This window comes from Vipera berus (genome assembly GCF_964194415.1).
Source record: "Vipera berus genome assembly, chromosome: 3".
Taxonomy (NCBI): Eukaryota; Metazoa; Chordata; class Lepidosauria; order Squamata; family Viperidae; genus Vipera; species Vipera berus.
In genome coordinates, this window is record NC_138204.1 from 68523993 (window position 1) to 68541210 (window position 17218).

The 17218-nt window shown below is 38.9% G+C and overlaps 1 protein-coding gene across 9 annotated transcripts in view; it reads right to left on the reverse strand.

Moving 5' to 3' along the window:
• Positions 1-17218, reverse strand: part of TM2D1 (TM2 domain containing 1) — a 56819-nt gene that overhangs the window by 11849 nt on the left and 27752 nt on the right. For 2 of the 9 annotated variants that reach the window (XR_014025861.1, XR_014025863.1), the window contains 2 exons: positions 4019-6000; positions 3218-3503 (listed from right to left, as the gene is read on the reverse strand). The gene's annotated coding sequence lies outside the window, so the exon portion shown is untranslated. Of the gene's footprint in view, positions 1-3217; positions 3504-4018; positions 6001-13833; positions 14193-17050; positions 17206-17218 lie in introns of those variants that run through there. The other 7 variants (XR_014025866.1, XR_014025867.1, XR_014025862.1 and 4 more) reach the window with 6 other exon arrangements.

The window sequence follows — 17218 nt, forward strand, 5'->3', positions numbered from 1 at the left end:
TACAAGATGCCGTTGTGGGCAATCCCGAAACATGCAATAGAAAACATAAATGTTGGCTTCAAACATGATGTGACTACGTATAAGGAGATCTTAAGCTTGGAAAGGAACGTCTGGTGTTTGAAGCCGTACAATCTCTTGCGAGATGAGAAGATCGTTCAAACTTGGTTTCAATATACTCAATTATGTGCCAGGTGGAAAGAAGATCAGAAAATTGGTTTCTCAATGACTGATGAAAATTTGATAAAGCAAATTAGAAACCAGGGTCCAGCACATATTAAACGGATTTATCTTGCATTGATAGATATTGACTCAGAAACAGAACTTGTTAAAGACTGTATGATAAAATGGGCCCAGAATATTCAAGAAGTTATTACAATGGACACGTGGGAAAAGATCTGGGTCAGGAACGTAAAATTTATGCAAGCCCAAAACCTAAGAGAGAACTTTTATAAAATGTTTTATAGATGGCATTTAGATCCTAAAAAGCTTGCAAGTATGTATCCGAATTATCAACCTAAATGTTGGAGGTGTGGTGGCGAAGATGCAACGTATTTTCATATATGGTGGACCTGCAAAAAGGTTAAGGCTTTTTGGATAAAAATTTGGTGGAATATGCAGAAGATCTTTAAGAAAGGATAAAGTTTTGTCCGCAATTGTTTTTATTGGGCATAATTACAGATGCTACTGTTGTGGACATTAAGTTGATGTTGAACTTAATCACAGCAGCAAGACTCTTAATAGGTCAATATTGGAAAAAGGAGGAACTGCCGACTATAGAAGAATGGACTCTAAAGGTTTCTGACCTGGCGGAAATGGCAAAGATTTCGGCTTACTTGAAAGATCATTCGCAAGAACGTTATATTATGGAGTGGAAAAAGTGGATCGATTATATCCAGAACAAATATGGGACTAAAAAGTTTCATTTAGCATTTGAATAAGTTTTCTTTTCTTTTTTCTTTTTTTTTCTTTTTATATGTAACATTAGTATTGCTTGTAGTCATTTTATATGAGCTAGAGGGCGATAGAATTAATAGTTTATTGTTGTTAGCATATGGATGTTTATGATTGTTTTTTGTTTTTATACCTTGTACTTAGCTCTGGGAAGTCGGGGGGGGGGAGGGGGGAATGGGGGGGAGGGATAGGGAGGGTTAGGTAGGGGTGGGGGGAGGGGGGGATTGTTAAAGATAAAATGTACTGTAAAACTTTTCAATAAAGAAAAAGAAAAGAAAATACTCTTCTGCAGCCTCTGAAGCCTCCCAAACCCACACAAAAGCACACTCCATTCTCACACACTTTTCAGGGGCTCTGGAGGCTACCTGAGAACACCGCCCAAGAGCTTGCTTCATTCTCAGGTAGCCTCTACACCATCCAAAAATTGTGTGAGAATGGGGCATGCTTTCAATAATAGTTGTGGAATGTTGGTTAATCCTGGCATATCATCCAAACTGTTGTGATGTGTCATCTTTGTCAGATGTGTCATCGATTCACCATCACTTGGTAGAGGGTTGTTGAGATGATGTTCCAAATCCATTTCAAGCCTTACAGTAAATGATTCTATGATTATGAACTAGATATATCTAAATATCTTTTCCAGAATCAACTAGAAGAAGCATGAGGGTTTCTTTTCCTAATCTGTATGTAATTGACCATTTTAGTGTGAGTTGATCAAAATGTGCAAACACTAAGATAAGAATGGGGAACTGTGTTTCCTGCAGATATTATTGGACTATAATTTCTATCACTTTGGGCATTGACCAAACTGCCAGAGATTGATGAAAGTTTGAGCCAGAAAAATCTGCACAATCAAAAACACTCACCACTCATTAGTGGATGGAAATCCGGTATATTTCATATTGTAAAACATAAATATACTTTAGACAAGTGTTTCTCAACCTTGGCAAATTGAAGATGTGTGGTCTTCAACTCCCAGAATTCCACAGCCAACACAGATGGCTGGGGAATTCTGGGAGTTGAAGTCCACACATCTTCAAGTTGCCAAGGTTGAGAAACATTGCTTTAGATGATGGAGTGTACTTGCTGAAAATTTTGGAAATTGGTGAAACAGTGCTAATCCTTCTCTTTGAGGCAACATTATTTCAATTTCTGAAGTTTTAAAGTTTGGTGGGAGAGTGATTTGACTACACTGTTAGTAGAAGAAGCCAAAGGCAGCCTGAATGACTGCTGACTGAAGGGAAAGGAACCTTAAAATGGCCTGGACATTAATTTCCATCACATCTTAGTCTGAGCTTTTCTCATTATCAGATGAGTCTACACTTTAAAGCACTTTAATTATTTAGTGAATTTCCAGCCTTCTATTTATCTGAGATGTTGAGTGTGGCAGACTCTTGTTTGCTTAGGCAGATGATTAGCAGTATGGCTGGCATTAAACCATTTGCTTAAGTAGGCAATAAGCATCAGGCAGACCAATAATTAGGCAGTGTTCAAGTGTTAGGGCACCAAAATGAGTGTGTCAATAGCCTGTCTTATGCTTCCTAAGGATTTGGATGCATTGCATGTGTTGAGTAAGATTCACCTCCTAGTTCAGTAGATCTTTGCAACAGGCAGCATAATGTCTGGGTCTGGTCCAGTTTCAGAGGTCTTCTTATTGCTATAGCATAAGCTTACTTTAAGTGTCAACATGCAAAAGAAAAAAGACTCCAAGAAGAGAGCAGAGACCCTCCAGCAAGTATAATTATGCAAATGAGATCTTTTAACTAAAAAATATTAAACACACTCCGTTCTTGCATGAATTGGACTTATGCATGCCCACAGAAAGGGCGCTCATTTTATTAAGAAACAACACAACAGGCATATCCACACTGCCCCTTGCGCTGGCATGAGATGGCCCACTGTTTCCCATACACATTGCTTCTATATCTCGGTGTCTTCACACATCTCAAGCAGTCAGAGGACAGCTAAAGATATAGTAGCAATGGAGGGAAAACAGCAATCAGTGGAAATTTATCCCCATCCAGGGGATAAACACCATTTGCACAATGAACAATCCCCAGGTGCTAACAATGAGACAGCATTTTTTTTAGGGAAGAGAGGAAAGACGTTCAATATCTATACTCTCTACAGGCTCTTTTGTATGATACAATATTGTGGGTTAAGTAGAAGTGGGGATTGTATGACTTATGGGCATTAGAGAGGGGAATGGGGAGAGAGAAAGAAGGACAATGGAGAAAGGAAAAGAAGAAAATAAAGGGTCTAAATTGCCAGCTTGTATATAAAGATAGATATGAATAGACCAGGAGATGGAAAGAAGAAGGAGGGCCATCTTATATATGTGCTTTAGTTTATTGAGAAGCTTTCAATTGTTAAAGAATGTCATAAAATAAATTGATAATTGGATGGAAACTAATCAAGGAGAGAAGCAACTTGGAATTAAGGAGAAACTTCCAAACAGTGAGGACAATTAACCAGTGGAACAGCTTTGCCTTCAGAAGTTGTGGGTCCTTCATCACTGGAGGTTTTTAAGAAGAGACTGGACAGCTACTTGTCTGAAATAGTAAAGGGTATCCTGCTTGAGCAAGGAGCTGGACTAGAACAGGGCTTTTCAACCAGTGGTACGGGTACCACCTGTGGTACATTGCCACCCGGCAGGTGGTACGCGACCATCCTAGAGAAGTGGTAGTGGGGGAGGGGAATGAGCTGAACCGGTGGCAGCACCGCACAAGCCTGAGTGAGAGATGGCTGGAGCTGCAGGGCTGTCAGGGCTCAGTGGAAGTGCCAGGATCAGCACCAGGATCCAGCTGGAACTCAGCGCTGATCCTGGTGCTTCTTTTGAGCCCAGAAGAAGCGCCGATCAGTTGGAATGTTGCAGCATCTCCAGGGTCTTGTGATTTACGTTCAGATGCTTGGCAACTGATTCATATTTATGATGGTCACAGTGTCCCAGGAACATGTGAAGTGACCAAAACCTGCTGCAACCACCCAGCAGACCGGTGTGGGGGGGAATAAAAACCGAACACCCCCCACCCCACCCCCGCTGCCAATCCTCAACAGAAATGCTCACAACAATGAAAATCTTGGACAGGAAGAAGAGTGCCGCCAGGCGGGCAGGCAGGTGTCCTGCTCAGCTGTGGCTTGGGGGGCACTTTTTCCAGTGCCATTGTAACTTCAAACAGTCACTAAGTGAACTGTTGTAAGTTGAGGACTACCTGTACTTCATCCCTTTTTTTTTTGGTCATCAAGTTTTTGACACCTTGCTAGGTGACTGGTGGTACTCGGATGTTGCCATATCCTAAAAGTGGTACAATGGGTGAAAAGGTTGAAAAGCTCTGGACTAGAAGACTTCCAAGGCCCTTTCCAGCTCTATTCTGAAGTTGAATTTGATAAGCTTTTATTTTTTTAAAGAATTTCAGAAACTGATCTTAAGAATATTAAATCATGGGCTTCGTATTCAAGACACTTTTGTCTTGCAAATACTTTGGATTACATTTTGCTTTCAAACTGTATAAATCTCAGAACGTTTATGTAAATTTCTCAATCTTGTTTCGTTTTTTTAAAAAAAGGGGAGTTTAATGAAATGGTTACTTAAACTGTGCATACAATTAAATATATTGACACCACCCATTTGTACCTATAATTGATGTCTCTGCGCTGTAGGAAATGCAAGTTCTCTTTCAATACAATCACAGCATTATGCTTTTCCTGGGACCCTGTTAATTTATGCACACCAATTGTCACCAGAGGCGGGTGTTAGGGAACCAGTGAGTTTAAATTATTAAACTTCTAAGCATCTGTTAAGGATTCAGTCAGGTGTTATAAAACTTACAGTACATCAATTTACTTGCTATATTAATTTTAGTCAAGCATCTTGACAAGAGGATGGAAGTGTAACATCGCTCTCTTTATTCAAACTGAATATAAGCGCTCCAGAAATATACAGCTGCCTTGCCTCTATTAAGATTTATATCCAATGCACATCTAGCATCTATGTCAGAATGCAGGTGAATGGCAGGTCTGCATTGTAAATGCCTGAGGTAACTATAAAAATATAAATGGTAGAAAGGTTATTGATTTTTTTCCTCAAGGCTACAAATTAGAAATAGCAGGCTAAAAAAAAATATATATCCACTGGTCTGCTCACCAAATTTTAATTAAAACATAAATAAATCATGATAGCCTCAGCCCTTGAATATAAACAATGGGAAAGATGGCATACTTACAATAACGTGTCAGTGTTGTATAATGAACAGGCACTGCAAAAATACAACTCAAACTCAAACCAGATTCCCAAATTAAGTAATACTGTATGCAAACTATTTATTACAGTAGAAAACTGATGAAACCACACGTTGGGCTTTGGGAAAAGTCAGGAAGAAGAAATTTACAAATTCCTGCATTTTTTTAAAAAAAATAATAATAAAGTTCAGCCCAGTTCTGATCATTCATGCCAAATTGTGGGGAAGGGTGGTGGTGGGGAGAAATATATTGTGTTATGGATTTCCCCAGAGCTATGAAAAATAACATGGTGAATTAGGAACTGAAAATCTGTTGCTTCGTCAGCATGCAAGAAGAAGGCAGGACAAGGAGAAGGTATTATCACATGCTTTCTCTAAACAGCTTTTAATCAAATCAAAACGGTTAACTGGAAAACAGTCATAAGGTTGCACTGTGATACTCAATTGATTCCCTTGTTTTAGTAGCAGGAAAGGGAAGGGTGAATGCTTTCTTCCATTGAATCTAGCTAGCCCAATAAAGACTCTCGTGTTAATGCTGAGAGAATCTAAAAAAAATGCTAAGGTGATATCACAGAATTAGAAAAGATGGGGAGGAAAATAACTTACCTGGGCATTAGAACTAGATTGACTAAGGGATTCAGTCCTATAGTTATACTGCAGACAACACTTTCCTTGGAGACAATAAAGCAAAATGTTTCTCAATTTTATTCTTCTGAAATAGAAATATACTGTGATTGATCCTGTACCAGGGGAGTGATCCAGTAGATCAGCCAGTAGAGTTACAATCTGCCTAGGATGAGTAGAACAGAACCTGAAGGATGAACAAAGAACAGAAAATCATATTCTACTAGGAATACCTGGAAGTGAAATATAACATATACTCCAACTCTTTATCCAAAGATAAAGCAGCCAGAATACAGACTGGCAACTATTTTAATCGACTAAAATATATTGAGTCATGCCTTCATTTCTCTAGTTAATTGTTAAAGAGGCAAACTGCATACTTAACAGAATAAATGAGTTGGAAGGGACCTTAGAGGTCTTCTAGTCAAGAGCTCCCCAACCTTTCTGGGATGGTGGCCTGGAGGGAAAGGGAGGAGCAGGGAAACAGGCGCATGCACAAGTGGGCTTTGTGCACCCACAGCGGCGTGGTGGAGGCACTGGGGCCCATGCGCATGCACAAATGGGCTGCTAGCACCCGTACATATGTGCAAACAGGGCCACTAGCACCTGCATGGTGGCACTAGCATGAGTGGGGAGGGTGCGTGCACAATAGCCCTTCCCGCGGCCCGGTGACCAAGAGGCCACAGACGAGTACCACAGGTCGGGACCCCTTTTCTAATCCAACTCAGGCAGGAAACCCTATACCTGTGGTGGCAAACATATGGCACCTGTGCCACAGGTGGCACGCAGAGCCCTCTCTGCTAGCATGCGCGCCACCACCCCAGTCCTAGACCTTCAGCTGGGTTTTATAAAATCTTTTAGCTTTCAGCCTCCGCCACCATGTGCAAAAATAAATAAATGGTGATGTCTATTTTTCTGTATGAGTTCATGGTGACCTAAGCCTAACCCTAAGTGGAATTTTCCTTCTATGGGATTTTCCCATGTATTTTACCAGGAAACATAGATAGGGCAGGCTAAAAAAATGAGTGCCAACCTAATCATACCCACGCACTCCAAGTTTGTTGGCGATGTCCATTTTGCTCTGTAAGTTCATGGTAACCTAACCGTAACCCTAAGTGGAATTTTCCTTCAATGGGATTTTCCCATGTATTTTACCAAGAAATCTACATACGGAAGCTTAGAAAAGCAATTGCCCTCCTAACCATACCCAACCAGTCTGACTTTGTTTGCGATGTCCATTTTGCTGTGTGAGTTCATGATGACCTAACCCTAACCCTAAGTGGAATTTTCCACCTATGGGATTTTCCCATGTATTTTACCAGGAAACATAGGTAGGGCAGCTTAGAAAAGTAAGTGCCCTCCTAACCATACTCAAGCACTCCAAATCCGTTGGCGATGTGAATTTTGCTCTATGGGTTCATGATAACCTAAGCCTAACCCTAAAAGGAATTTTCCTCCAATGGGATTTTCCCATGTATTTTATCAGGAAACATAGAAACAGAAGCCTAGAAAAGTAAGTGCCCTCCTAACCATACCCAAGAACTCTGAATTTGTTGGCGATGTCCATTTTTCTCTATGAGTTCATGGTGACCTAACCCTAACCCTAAGTTGAATTTTCCTCCTATGGGATTTTCCCATGTATTTTATCAGGAAACATAGAAACGGAAGCCTAGAAAAGTAAGTGCCCTCCTAACCATACTCAAGGACTCCAAATTCATTGGCGATGTCCATTTTGTTCTATGAGTTCATGGTAACCTAACCCTAACCCTAAGTGGAATTTTCCTCCAATGGAATTTTCCAATATTACCAGGAAACATAGGGCAGCTTAGAAACCTAAGTGTCCTCCTAACCATACTCAAGCACTCCGAATTTGTTGTCGATGTCCATTTTGCTCTATGTGTTCATGGTGACCTGACCATAACCCTAAGTGGAATATTCCTCCAATGGGATTTTCACATTTATTTTACCAGGAAACATAGAAAGGGAAGCCTAGAAACGTGAGTGCCCTCCTAACCATACCCAAGCACTCCAAATTCATTGGCGATGTCCATTTTTCTCTATGCATTCATGGTGACCTAACCTTAACCCTAAGTGGAATTTTCGTCCAATGGGATTTTCCAATGTATATTACCAGGAAACATAGATAGGGCAGCTTAGAAACCTGAGTGCCCTCCTAATCATACTCAACCACTCTTAGTTTGTTCACGATGTCCATTTTGCTGTGTGAGTTCATCATAACCTAACCCTAACCCTAAGTGGAATTTTTCTCCAATGGGTTTTCTCATGTATTTTACCAGGAAACATAGATAGGGAAGGTTAGAAAAGTTACTGCCCTCCTAACCATACCCAAGAACTCTGAATTTGTTGGCAATGTCCATTTTGCTCTCCGACTTCATGGTGTCCTAACCGTAACCCTAAGTCCATGGTGGCGAATCTATGGGATGCATGCCACAGGTGACACCCCGAACCCTCTTTGTGGGGATGCGTGATGTTGCCCCAGTCCTAGGGCTTCAGCTGGCTTTTATAAAACCTTTTCACTTTAGCCCTCCGCCGCCATGTGCTAAGATGAAAAAGGTTCAATGTATCAATCAATTTCAACTTCTCGCGGGGAAAAAAATGATCTCGCAAAGTTGGAATTACTTGATTGAACTTTTTAATCTCACCCAGTCTGCCTTTACCACTGCAGCTACAACGACCCAATGGGCCATGCCCATCCAATTGGCCACACCCATCCAATGGGCCACCTCCACCTGGCACCCGACAATACATAAGTGGGTTTTGGGTTGCAGTTTGGGCACTCGGTCTCTAAAGGTTCGCCATCATTGCCCTATACCATTTCAGACAAATAGTTTTCCAATCTCTTCTTAAAAAGTATTCACAACTTCTGGAGGCATGTTGTTCCAGTGATTAATTGTTCTAATTGTCAGGAATTTTCTCCTTAGTTTTAGGTTGCTTTTCTCCATCCATTACTTCTTCTCTTGCCTTTAGGTCCTTTGGTGCTTGCAAATTATCTAGTGCATATTACTTGGTTACAAACCATAATTCGCTAAACTTTAGGTATTAACTAGAAATCATTAAACACAATCCCTTTACTGATTTTACATGTGAAATAGTTTGAATGCAAATATCACCCAATTGCAAATGTAGGAGATTTTTCTACTGTTTTCATTACAGATCTCATTTTGATATTAATCAAGAATTCCCAATTGACAAACACTTTGTTCTGGAATGTTTTGCTGATTTTTCCCCTAGTATCTTCATCTCTATCAGTTGGTAGTTAAATAGTGCTCCTATTTCAGATTAATTATGTACTTTTGTTAAGTCACTTGGAGTACAGCAGAGGTCCTCAAACTTGGCAACTTTAAGACTTGTGAACTTCAACTCCCAGAATTCCTCAGCCAGGCAGGGCTGGCTAAGAAATTCTGGGAGTTGAAGCCCACAAGTCTTAAAGTTGCCAAGCTTGAAGACCCCTGGAGTACAGAAATTAAAAACACATGGAAAAACCAAAGACTAAAGGATTTTTAAAACCACAAGAGCAATAAGGATGAGGCAATCCTTTTATGACAATCACTCTAGGCCCTCAAAAGCCGGTGTAGGAAATTGAAGCAAATAATAAACCTTCAATAATTTCAAACATCAGCTACCACCAAAATAATAAAACAAAAGAATTTAAAAGGAGTAAAATATATCCACTGCTACAGAACTGCACATTTCGGGGTCAACTCTGTCCTTGCTTTTACTTTAGACATACAAAATGTGACTACACTATTGATGGTAATATGATTAGAGTCTGAAAGATTGACATAATAGTCATCTGTCCCTTCTCAAAAACATTATCAGGCAGATGATCTAGAATCCTTGAATAGGCCCTTATAAAAATTGGGGTAAAGCAACCCATTGGGATGGTTTCAATTTCTCCAGAATCACATGTGCAGTTAATAGACTTCACCCAGTAGAAACACATGGTTCTTTACCCTTTCTCAGACTATAGAAAGACATCAGGAAACTTGCAGGAGGTTCCCGGGTGTTCTGCGACTCTGAGAAAGGATGTCAACTTTAGATGGATGTTCAGGGGCATTCACCTTTTGAGGCATTGTCTTTTTATCCGGTCATAACCAGAGGACGGAAGAGATTCTATAGACTGCTCAGAGAAGCTTATTTTTTTCTTCCATGCTGATAACCGTGGAGAAGGACATCTGTTACAAGTTTCCTAGGGGAAACTTTGATCTTCAGCCTATATGTCATGATTTGCTTCTCTCTTTTGGGCATACCAGTCTTGAAACCGAGTAGGGTTCCCTTGGAAGCTGCAAGCATGAATCTTAAGAGTTTGTATGATTCCATTTATTGGGTATGCTTATTTATTTTGTGGATGTTTTTATTGTTTTAATGATATTTTAAATTGTTTAAATTGTTTGAGAATTGTAAGCTCCCAAAGTCACTTGGTTGAGTTGGTGGCTACAGAAATTTTGAATGAACGAACAAATGAACGAACAAACGAACGAATGAATGAATGACAATATGGGCTCCATACAAGGTTTGAGCAAAGGTCAAAAACATTTAGGGCTGATAGTGCTATGAATCAGGTGGTATATTAATTTATTAAATAAATAAAATTAATCCACCTTTTGATGTCAGAGAACTGCTTGATAGCCCCTCAGGACTGTAAAGCTTATACTTGAATAACATATTCTTGATGGACTTTCCAAGTCCCATTGGCAATGAGAAACCACTTCCAGATAATCCAAATAGAGTATTTGTAAGGAGATGCTCTTGATAGAGAGAGGCAAGATCCATTACCAAAGCCACCAGGGGGGAAAAACATAAGTCCAAACCAAGAAGAAAGCACGCATAAGCAGCTCAGATAGAAATCTCCCTACTTCACATGAGTATAAAAAGAGGAGAAGGCACAGCCCAACCAGACTTGCAAGACTCTGTTACTTTAACCAATCTCAAAATTTTAACTCATGGGGTTGTTTTCTTCATCTGGTTTACCTGATGAGGATGACAGTACCTGTTTGATTTGCTTTCCATCTATAATCCACTTCTATTTTTTTAGGATTATTTTTTTTACAAATATCAACCCTTTAGATTTCTGATAACTTATGACCAATTTTCTCTACTTATTATATTGAACCACAGATACCACAAAATGTTTGATATCCAATGGGTATACATAAAATGACTTGTCATCTGCATAGAGAAGTAGAGAAATTCTGTATCCAGAAATGTTAGGGGCACGAAAGTCAGCGTTACTTAATGAACTTGCCATGAAGTTGATATGAAACGGGAGCCTAAATGCAGCCTCGCTGACTTTTTTGTGTGTATATGTTCAGTTCTGGTAAAGGCCACACTTTATAATGGTTCAAAAACATTTTCCAAATTAAAGAAAAAAATAAACACCAATCGCTATTCATATTTCTAAATTTCTCTGTAAGAAGATGAGAGATGGGAGATAAAGCAAACATAGCCTTGAAATCAAGAAATGACACGTAAAGGAAAGATTTCAGTTTATAGCTATGCCTCTGGGTTAGACGATACCGCGTGAAGATACGATTTGCTCTGGAGCAATCTGCTTGTTCTTTTCCAATTATGCATTCAGATTCCACCCAGTCTAGCAGTTCTGGGTTCAAATGTGTAACATGTTGAGGAGAAGGTTGAGGAGTCTGTAATTAGCTGGCTCTTCCTTATCTCCCGCAACACCTGATGCTGACCAATTCTTGATCTTCCTTGCCCTTTTCTCCACTGTTTCTGCTGTCGTCACAAGTTCTTTCATTTCAACTTCTTTTTCTACCTTCTCCACCTTTTTTTATCCAAGCTGCATTCGTGTTGAATTTCTTTGGGTTGCCTCATGGATGTACCCAGAACTGCACTCTTTGCTCTTTGTCAGCTGTTAACTGGCTCTCTCCATTGATGGATGGACTGGTTGAAATGTTTCTGATTTGACTGAAATCGAAATGGGAGATTCTGCCTGTGGTGTGCAATTTGAGCTTCGTATCTGTTGATCTTCTTGGCTATAGCAGTTATTCGCTGCTTTATTATTTCTAGTGCCCCCCTTTATCTTCTTTGTTTCTAGGTGCATCTTATCAACCCCCTTGGATTGTCTCATCAACCATTGGCAGTGGTGGTGGATGTTTACCATGTGGGAGAACCCTGGTCTAACTCTTATTCAAATACCATTAAGGTAACCATAAATGTGAGAATTAGCTTTACCATAGTTTCCAAAGATTAAGACAGATGACACTTTTTAAAAATAATTTAAAGAGTACTTTATCAAGCTCTAAAGATTCAAGATGTTTCCAAGAATGTTTTAAAACTGAATAAGGCACATGGGTGGCAGCTAATAGTACAGATCATAGGGTTTTGTTTTTTTAAAAAAATGCTTGTTAATTTAACAAGATAGTAGCTTAAGTGTGCTTTTGGCCTCCTGTAAACTGTCAGAATACAATTCTGCTGTTGAAAAGGAAATTATAAAGATTGTCTCACAACATGCCTGTCAACAGCCTTGTTTAGTTGTCTTTATGTATCTCTATTGTCTAGGATACCTTTTATGTAAATGAAAAAGCGGATGAGCTTTTTTATTTTATCTATATTGTTTCAGCAGAATAGACATTTCCTCCCTACCTCTTTTAAAAGTTTTCATAAAATAATCTCTGATATCTGAATCTGCTGCCATCTGGTGGCCCAACAAAAATTTTACAAGCCAGCCAAACTTCTCTAGACAAAAAAATTTGTAAAGACCAATGTTATTTAAAAAAAATTATGTTCTTTTGATAAGATGGGTGGCATACAAGTTATAGATAGATAGATAGATAGATAGATAGATAGATAGATAGATAGATAGATAGATAGATAGATAGATAGATAGATGATAGATATAAGATAAGAAGATAAGATAAGATAAGATAAGATAAGATAAGATAAGATAAGATAAGATAAGATAAGATAAGATAAGATAAGATAAGATAAGATAAGATAAGATAGAGAGACAGATGATAGAGACAGGGCTTTTTTTCTCATTGAACGCTCAGAACAGAGTTCCGGCACCTTTTTTGGATGGAACCTTGTAGGGTAGGCAAGGCGGGTTGTATGACATGTGTGAGTTCCGGCACCTTTTTCTTTTACAAAAAAAGCACTGGATAGAGAGATGATAGATAATAGATAGATGAGAGAGTGCAAGAGTTTATAGACCTGGAATACACTTCAGTTTCATCTGTGCACTTTGGCAAAGAAGTGGTATCTTCAAAGATAACATTTTTAAGGAAATGGAAGCATTCGTCACATTTCAAAAAGACTTGTCTATTTTTAATAAAGAGAGCAAGATGGCCCTTTCAATGTATGTTCCTTAGAAGAAGGAGAAGACCAAATGGGATACAGATCCAATTTTGTCATTCTGCAGGATGAACCAGCCTCCTTCAGCTAATACCTTGCAGGGAGTGATGGTGTCTCAATTATACAGGAATGTTTCTTTAGCAACAAAATCTTCGTAGACTTTGCTTTAGGCAGAGTGTTTTGCGACCTGTTTAATAATGCTCGAACAACAATTAATCCTAATACTTGGCAGGGGGGATTTTTCTCTGAACCTTGGGAAAAAGAAATATTGTTAAATAATGATTCAGAACACAAGAAACAAATTCCGGGTAAAAAAAAATCACATTATTTTTTTAAAAAAATTGCCAATTTTTTTTTAAAAATTGTTCCTTCAGTATGCCTGGGAAGAGAAAACAGAGCTTCTTCAAGTGTGCTGAAAACAAGCTTAATGGGCTTTCTTCCTTGTCCATCACTAGAAGCAACCAATCAAGGAAGAGGGGCAGTACTATGCTTCCCTGACTGGAAAATCTCTCTGTGAATTCTTTGCCTTCAGGGATAATTGATTATGATGAGATCTATTAGTTAACGACAAAAGCTGGAAATTGGCTTTTCTTTTTTCCTCTTTGCTTCTCACTGCTTTCTCCTTTTGTGCTTTATAAGGATGCTAGTATGTTCAGCAGAAAATACAATCAAGACAGGCACTTAACATCGCTTTTGTTTGCTATCCAAATGTAATTTTATTATTTTACTATATTCATTTTTAATAAATAGTTGGGCTTGGCCACCGGATTTGCGGTCCCAGGACTTGAAGCTTCCCCCCCCACAATAAAAATCTCCATACTACCAACTGCTTTTTAATTAAGTGTTGTTTATCTAACTTGGTAAAATGCCATTCAGCATATCTGCACAATAAATTCCAGCACCCTGTAAGTGGCACATTCAGTTATCTGAATCCTCATTACCCAACTTTTTCATTGTGCGTCAGGGTCTTAGACCAGGATATGCCATTTCTGTTGTGCATTAGTCAAGGACTGGAGCTTAATTCTCTCGCAATGCAGGAAGGAATACCTACTGGGATGGAAGTGAATTAAACAAATTAGTTTCTCTGGCAGCGTTTTTTACCCCAACAATCAATGTCTAGTTATTATTTTTCAGCTTCCTGAACTAAGGAATCCATTGTTTTGTATATGGAGCAAAGATTAGAGAACTACACAATGAGGTAGAAACGGCATTTGTTACATATGTTCATGATCAATACCAGGCTGGAAGCAGACTAATTCAAAAAAATCATCATCATTTCCATTTCTTAATAAATAAACTAGAGAAAATACTAAAACAACTGTATTATTTAGAAAACTAAAACACTTTAAACTGGAAACAAGCCATTGTGTATACAGCTAGTCCTCTTTTAACGATGGTGATTGGCACTGACAAAACTCCATCTCTAAGCAATGTGGTCGTAAAGCACGATGTCACATGGCTGCAATGACTTACGGCGGCAGTTCTGGCAGTCAGTTGTGCTGTTGTCAGGTGAATCTTGCAGCCGTAGCATACTACAGTCATGTGTTTATCACTTGAGATCTCCTGCCGGATTCCCCATTGACTTTCATTGGCAGGGAAGGTTGCAAATGGCAATCACCTGACCATGGGATGCTGCAACCATCATAATTGCAAGCCAGTTGCCAAGCAACCAAATCACAATCACATGACCACAGGGATGCTGTGTCACCCACAACTATGAGGAACAGTCATAAGTTTAAACCCGGGGCCTTCAAACTTGACCCTTTTATGACTTGTGGACTTCAACTGAGAATTTTAACTGGGGTTTTATTTTCAGGGATAATTTAATCTTTTATTTGTCTTTTAACTTGTATTTTGTATTGGTATGATTTTAAAATGCCCTGTAAACCGCCCTGAGTCCTCCGGGAAAGGGCGGTATATAAATCTAATTAAATAAATAAATAAATAAATAAATAAATAAATAAATAAATAACTCCCAGAATTCCTCAGCCAGCATGCCTGGCTGAGGAAATCTGGGAGTTGAAGTCCACAAGTCATAAAAGGGCCAAATTTGAAGGCCCCTGGTTTAAACGGTCACTGAACATGTTGTTGGTGAAGAAAGGTTACCTGTACCATAAATGAGAGACTTCTCACCCAATTTATAACTGCTTTATTTATACTGTTTTATATAAGTATCGGTCTTGTTTATATATTTGCCAAACCTGACGGGAAGGCCAACAACCCTCATCCTGGATATAACTCCTAGACCTCAATTAAGACTTTCAGTTAATTTATCATAAAATAGCAGCATAAACATTAATTTCAATCCCAGATGAATTGGTAACATTGAATTAGTAAAAGCAATTAGGAAAAACAAATCACTGTCTCCTATTTTGTTAACAAAGTTAACAGAGTGGCACAAAAATCACATCAATCTGTTTTATTTAAAAAGCTGAAGAAAAAAAAGAAAGGAAGCTAAACTATGACTAAATTTGCCTTTCATTAACTGGACTACCACATTTTTTCCCAACATGTTATGATTATGGTTCATCACAAACTCAGCCAGATGTTTAGGTTGAATTTGGCATTTTTATCTACCTATTGAGTCCTTCCCAAGGACCTGGGAAAGACAGATGTTGTAGTTTGTTAGTGTTCAAGGTATTTGCACAGGATATAAACTATTCCAGGAAAAGCTGAATTTTGTGATTGCATGATAGTAATTTTGTTAATGTTGTTGGTGTTCAAATGGTGGTCTCTAGTTGATTTGGGATTGCACTCAAGGCACCTATTACTACTGGTTATTATTCCTTTGTTTTCAATCTTTGTATATTTGTGACAGGTACTGTAAACAACATTTCTTCCAGACGTTCTGCAGCTGCTAGCTCTGATTGCTCCTGCCTGAGCGGGGGGTTGGACTAGATGACCTCCAAGGTCCCTTCCATATTATTATTATTATTATTATTATTATTATTATTATTATTATTATTATTATTATTATTATTATTATTACATTACTCAAAGCCTATGGTCCTAATTCCTGTAACCCATTTGTCACCAATTATTCAGGAACTCCACCTAGCTCAGCTCTTCTCAACTTGGGCAATTACCAGTCTGGTATGGGTTTCTGTAAATTACACCCTACCATATCATTTATCACCGGCTCATGGTTGACTCAGCCTTCTGAAGTCAGTAAAATGAGGACCGAGATTGTTCAGGGCAATATGCTGACTTTGTAAATTGCTTAGAGAGGGCTGTAATGCACCGTGAAGCGGTATATAAGTCTAAGTGCTATTGCTATTGCACTTATGGAGGAGATACTCTTCATCCAGCTCCTCTAATGAGATGGCCTAGTACGGTTGAATCTTTGGCATAGCTCTCATTGTTCTCACAGCACATAAGCCCCACAACCACATCAAGGTAGGGCCTCATAGGGGATGGAGGAGGTTATTTATTTTATTTTTATTCATTGCATAGTCAGCCAGATGTTCAGACTGGATTTGGCATTTTTGTCTACCTATAGAGTCCTTAACAAGGACCTGGGATAGGCAGATGTGGATGTTTGAATGTTTGGATGGTATTACAGATATCATCGCAGGATGGAAGCTGTTCCTAGGTGTTCTTATTGTTGTTGTTATTATTATTATTAGCAAATTTTTCTCATGGACCAGTGAGCACTTTCTTTTCTCTAAAATGAGTAGCTGCTAAGGAGGCAGGAAGAGGCATGCTGTGAGAAAGATCAAAACTTTAAAAGCCCAGCTGTGATTAATAACATCCATAAAGTTAATGTCTAATTTGACCTGAGTTTCCATAGAGTGAACTACATAGTTTATAGGAAGAACATTATCATAATTTGCTTGAGTTTAAGCATGCAGGTGTGTGTGTGTGTGTGCGTGTGTGTGTGGCCTTCACACAAATCCACCATCACTTACGTGTCACCTCTCATTTGGATTACTGCAATGTTCTTTAAGACCACTTGGAAGCTGTAGCAGGTCCAAAATGTGGCAGCATGAGTAGTTATGGGTACCCTTTGGTACTTTCATGTGAGTCCTCTATTCCATGAACTGAACTTGTTGTTGATTGGTTTCTGGGGGCAATCC